Here is a 6,338-nt window from a genome sequence, read left to right on the forward strand (position 1 = left end):
TCGATTTTCACTGTGTCCCATAATAATGAACGTGTCGGGAGTGGGGACGAGACAGCAGGGCCGGCTCCAGGCATAAGCCACATGAGCGGTCGCTTAGGGGCCCCGGCCGCTAAGGGGTCCCCGACCAAAAACTCAGTCGGGGTCTCAATTTACTGTTGAGAGTTAGAATATTTGAATACACAAGGTGGAAGTTCTAAATTTGTTGTGCATCAGCAGTTTTTCTCTTGTTTTGTCAGTCACTGACAGTCACTCAATTAGCCATGTCAGCTCACAATTTTTTGAATAGGAAGTTAGTCTAGCCAGTTACAGTGCCGTGAAAACGTATTTGCCCCCTTTCTGATTTTCTCTATTTTCTGCATATTTTTTTATACTGAATGTTATCAGATCTTCAACCAAAACCTAATATTAGATAAAGGGAACCTGAGTTGACAAATAACAAAAAAATTTATACTTATTTTATTTATTTAGTTAACAAAGTTATGCAACACCCAATTCCCCTGTGTGAAAAATAAATGGTTGTGCCACCTTTAGCTACAATGAGTGCAACCACATGCTTCCTGTAGTTGTTGATCAGTCTCTCACATCGCTGTGGAGGAATTTTGGCCCACTCTTGCTTACAGAACTGCTTTAACTCAGCGACATTTGTTGGTTTTCAAGCATGAACTGCTTGTTTCAAGTGCTGCCACAACATCTCAATCTGGACTTTGACTAGGCCATTCCAAAACCTCAAATGTGTTGCTTTTTAACCATTTTCATGTAGACTTGATTGTGTGTTTTGGATCATTGTCTTGCTGCATGACCCAGCTGCGCTTCAGCTTCAGCTCACAGGCGGATGGCCTGACATTCTCCTGTAGAATTCTCTGATACAGAGCAGAATACATGGTTCCTTCTATTAACCTCTATGGGATCGGTGTCCCGTATACGGGACGGTTGAGCTAACGTGCTCTAATGTGATTGGCATTACTGTTGAAAGTAACAGCAAACTTTCCAGGACATAGACATGGCTTATATATGCAGAAAGCTTATACTCTTGTTAATCTAACTGCACTGTTCAATTTACAGTAGCTATTACAGTGAAAAAAGACCATGCTGTTGTTTGAGGAGAGTGCACAACAACAAAAAACTTATCATGGCAACTGGTTTGAGACATTCACCTCTGAAGGTAAATAATGTACTTACATTCAGTAATCTTGCTCAGATTTGTCATCCTAAGGGTCCCAGAGATAAAATGTAGCATAGTTCTGTTTGATAAAATCTATTTTTATATTCAAATGTAGGAACTGGGTTCTACAGTTTGAACCCCTGCTGTCTCTGGCTCCACACCCACCCCGCCCGGCCATCTAGATGTGTGAAAGTTAGTGTTTAAGCTAATGATCCATCATGTATGACATTCCTGGGAGTGTGTAAACTTACATTTTATATTACCATATCATTTTTGTATGTTCTCTATAGTTATGTACATGAAAATATATCAATTGACCAATTCGGCACATTTGGGCAGACTTGATACAAAATAGTCCAGTATTGCAATGCTTCACTGGATCAATCTGAAACTTTGCACACACACTGCTGCCATCTAGTGGCAAAAATCTAAAATGATCCTAAACTGCAATATTATATTGTGGCCTTTCTCTTGCATTTCAAAGATGATGGAACAAAAAAAATAATAGAAGACATGTTTTTTTGTTTGTATTATCTTTTACCAGATCTAATGTGTTATATTCACATTTCCACAAACTTCAAAGTGTTTCCTTTCAAATGGTATCAATAATATGCCTATCCTTGCTTCAGGTCCTGAGCTACAGGCAGTTAGATTTGGGTATGTCATTTTAGGCGAAAATTGAAAAAAAAAGGTCAGATCCTTAAGAGGTTAAGGCAAGTCGTCCAGGTCCTGAGGCAGCAAAGCATCCCCAAACATTCACACTACCACCACCATGCTTGACCGTTGGTTTGAGGTTCTTACTGTGGAATGCAGTGTCTGGTTTTTGCCAGACATAACGGGACCCGTCTCATCCAAAAGTTGACTGAAGTTTGCGAAAAAGCACCTGGAAGCACGTGGATGATCATCAAGACTCTTGGAAAAACATTCTGTGGACAGATTAGTCAAAACTATAACTTTTTGGATGACATGGGTCCCATTATGCCTGGAGAAAACCAAACACTGCATTCCATGATAAACTACTGAAGACTACCCTGACTACAAGTCGGCTTTCAAACCGAGGCTATGGAACTGTGCGACAGAGACACAGGGGGAGGTGAGCTGGGACTCTAGTGCGTTTCAGAAGGTGAGGACTCCGTACCCCTCTGCCCAGTCTTTTCTTCTCCAATGTGTGTTCACTCGTCAACAAAACCGACAATCTACAATTTCTAGACAAAAAATGATTTATCTTTCACCTCTGCTTTCTGTTTTAAAGAGTCATGGTTAAATGCCTCTATTCCCAATGCTGCTGTGGATCTAGCTGGTGTCCCGGAGCAGAGCAATAAATCCAAAGGAGGTGGTGTGTGTTTCTACTTAAACCAAAGCTAGTGCAATGATGTCACTATTTTGTCTAAATCATGCTCTCCAGATCTGGAATCTATTTTCATCCACTGCAAACCTTTTTATTCACCCCAAGAACCTGTGCGCACACAACGCAACAGCTACTGGCTGATCAAATCACAGAGGTGTAAAGGAAATACCCAGATTCTATTTTGACCATCATGGGGAATTTTAACCACAGCAGCCTACAACAAGAACTTCCCAGATAAACACAACTGGTGAATTGTTCAACAAGGCAAGAAAAAAATCTGGACCATGTTTACAGCACTATTAAAGGGGCACACCACACTGTCCCCCACGCTCCCCTGGGGAACTTAGACCATGTGACGCTACACCTCATCCCTGCATACAGACAGAAACTAAAAACAACCAAGCCTGTCAAACAAACGGTGCGGAAATGGACTGACGAGGCCATTGGAGAGTTAAAGGACTGCATAGACACCACGGATTGGAACATATTCAAGGACAACAATGCAAACATACATGACTACATAGACAGGCTCACATCCTACATCAGTATAATGAAACTTTTACTCTCAGAAAAGTGTACTATGCAATGTTGTTTCTCATGGTCTGAGAGTCCTTAAGGTAACTTTTGGCAAACTCCAAGCGGGCTGTCATGTGCCTTTTACTGAGGAGTGGCTTCCATCTGGCCACTCTACCATAAAGGCCTGATTGGTGGAGTGCTGCAGAGATGGTTGTCCTTCTGGAAGGTTCTCCCATCTCCACAGAGGAACTCTGCCAAAGAGGAACTCTGCCAAAATAAAGGAAACACTTGAGTAAACGAGGGATACCAATAATAAGTTATGGTGTGGGTTGCATGGTTTAGGTCCACTTGTAGATTTATGCCAAGTTGCATTGAAGCTGTTCTGGCAGCTCTATATTGGTGTTTCCTTTATTTTGGCAGTTACCTGTACAGTGAGGGAAAAAAAGTATTTGATCCCCTGCTGATTTTGTACGTTTGCCCACTGACAAAGAAATGATCAGTCTATAATTTTAATGGTAGGTTTATTTGAACAGTGAGAGACAGAATAACAACAAAATAATCCAGAAAAACGCATGTCAAAAATGTTATAAATTGATTTGCATTTTAATGAGGGAAATAAGTATTTGACCCCCTCTCAATCAGAAAGATTTCTGGCTCCCAGGTGTCTTTTATACAGGTAACGAGCTGAGATTAGGAGCACACTCTTAAAGGGAGTGCTCCTAATCTCAGTTTGTTACCTGTATAAAAGACACATGTCCACAGAAGCAATCCATCAATCAGATTCCAAACTCTCCACCATGGCCAAGACCAAAGAGCTCTCCAAGGATGTCAGGGACAAGATTGTAGACCTACACAAGGCTGGAATGGGCTACAAGACCATCGCCAAGCAGCTTGGTGAGAAGGTGACAACAGTTGGTGCGATTATTCGCAAATGGAAGAAACACAAAATAACTGTCAATCTCCCTCGGCCTGGGGCTCCATGCAAGATCTCACCTCGTGGATTTGCAATGATCATGAGAACAGTGAGGAATCAGCCCAGAACTACACGGAAGGATCTTGTCAATGATCTCAAGGCAGCTGGGACCATAGTCACCAAGGAAACAATTGGTAACACACTATGCCGTGAAGGACTGAAATCCTGCAGCGCCCGCAAGGTCCCCCTGCTCAAGAAAGCACATATACATGCCCGTCTGAAGTTTGCCAATGAACATCTGAATGATTCAGAGGAGAACTGGGTGAAAGTGTTGTGGTCAGATGAGACCAAAATTGAGCTCTTTGGCATCAACTCAACTCGCTGTGTTTGGAGGAGGAAGAATGCTGCCTATGACCCCAAGAACACCATCCCCACCGTCAAACATGGAGGTGGAAACATTATGCTTTGGGGGGTGTTTTTCTGCTAAGGGGACAGGACAACTTCACCGCATCAAAGGGACGATGGACGGGGCCATGTACCGTCAAATCTTGGGTGAGAACCTCCTTCCCTCAGCCAGGGCATTGAAAATGGGTCGTGGATGGGTATTCCAGCATGACAATGACCCAAAACACACGGCCAAGGCAACAAAGGAGTGGCTCAAGAAGATGCACATTAAGGTCCTGGAGTGGCCTAGCCAGTCTCCAGACCTTAATCCCATAGAACATCTGCGGAGGGAGCTGAAGGTTCGAGTTGCCAAACGTCAGCCTCGAAACCTTAATGACTTGGAGAAGATCTGCAAAGAGGAGTGGGACAAACCTGGTTGCCAACCTCCTGAGATGTGTGCAAACCTGGTGGCCAACTACAAGAAACGTCTGACCTCTATGATTGCCAACAAGGGTTTTGCCACCAAGTACTAAGTCATGTTTTGCAGAGGGGTCAAATACTTATTTCCCTCATTAAAATGCAAATCAATTTATAAAAATTTTGTCATGCGTTTTTCTGGATTTTGTTGTTGTTATTCTGTCTCTCACTGTTCAAATAAACGTACCATTAAAATTATAGACTGATCATTTCTTTGTCAGTGGGCAAACGTACAAAATCAGCAGGGGATCAAATACTTTTTTCCCTCACTGTATGTGCTTGTGATAAAAATGAAAATATTGATCCTCTGTGGCCAAATTATGAACTTTGAGAGTGGGCTCCTGTGGTTGATTATAAAAAATAAGAATAAAAACGTAATTTTGATTTTTAGCTATTCCATGCGAGAAATTGCCAAGAAACTGAAGATCTCATACAACGCTGTGTACTACTCCCTTCACAGAACAGCGCAAACTGGCTCTAGCCAGAATAGAAAGAGGAGTGGGAGGCCCCGGTGCACAACTGAGCAAGAGGACAAATACATTAGAGTGTCTAGTTTGAGAAACAGACGCCTCACAGGTCCTCAACTGCCAGCTTCATTAAATAGTACCCGCAAAATACCAGTCTCAACGTCAACAGTGAAGAGGCAACTCCGGGATCCTGATCTTTTAGGCAGAGCTGCAAAGAAAAGCCATATCTCAGACTGGCCAATAAAAATAAAAGATTAAGATGGGTAAAAGAACACAGACACTGGACAGAGGAAGATTGGGAAAAAAGTGTTATGGACAGACGAATCGAAGTTTGAGGTGTTCGGATCACAAAGAAGAACATTTGTGAGACGCAGAGCAAATGAAAAGATGCTGGAGGAGTGCTTGATGCCATCTGTCAAGTATGGTGGAGGCAATGTGATGGTCTGGGGGTGCTTTGTTGGTGGTAAAGTGGGAGATTTGTACAGGGTAAAAGGGATCTTGAAGAAGGCAAGCTATCACTCCATTTTGCAACGCCATGCCATACCCTGTGGACGGTGCTTGATTGGAGCCAATTTCCTCCTACAACAGGACAATGACCAAAGCACAGCTCCAAACTATGCAATAACTATTTAGGGAAGAAGCAGTCAGCTGATATTCTGTCTATAATGGAGTGGCCAGCACAGTCACCGGATCTCAACCCTATTGAGCTGTTGTGGGAGCAGCTTGACCATATGGTATGTAAGAAGTGCCCATCAAGCCAGTCCAACTTGTAGGAGGTGCTTCAGGAAGCATGGGGTGAAATCTTTTCAGATTACCTCAACAAATTGACAACTAGAATGCCAAAGGTCTGCAAGGCTGTAATTGCTGCAAATTGAGGATTCTTTGACGAAAGCAAAGTTTGAAGGACACAATTTTTATTTCAATTAAAAATTATTTCTAACCTTGTCAATGACTACATTTCCTATGCATTTTGCTATATTTCCTATTCAAACTCATTTCATGTATGTTTTCATGGAAAACAAGGAAATTTCTAAGTGACCCCAAACTTTTGAACGGTAGTGTGTATATATA

Source organism: Coregonus lavaretus (assembly GCF_964263955.1).
Source record: "Coregonus lavaretus genome assembly, chromosome: 15".
Lineage (NCBI taxonomy): Eukaryota > Metazoa > Chordata > Actinopteri > Salmoniformes > Salmonidae > Coregonus > Coregonus lavaretus.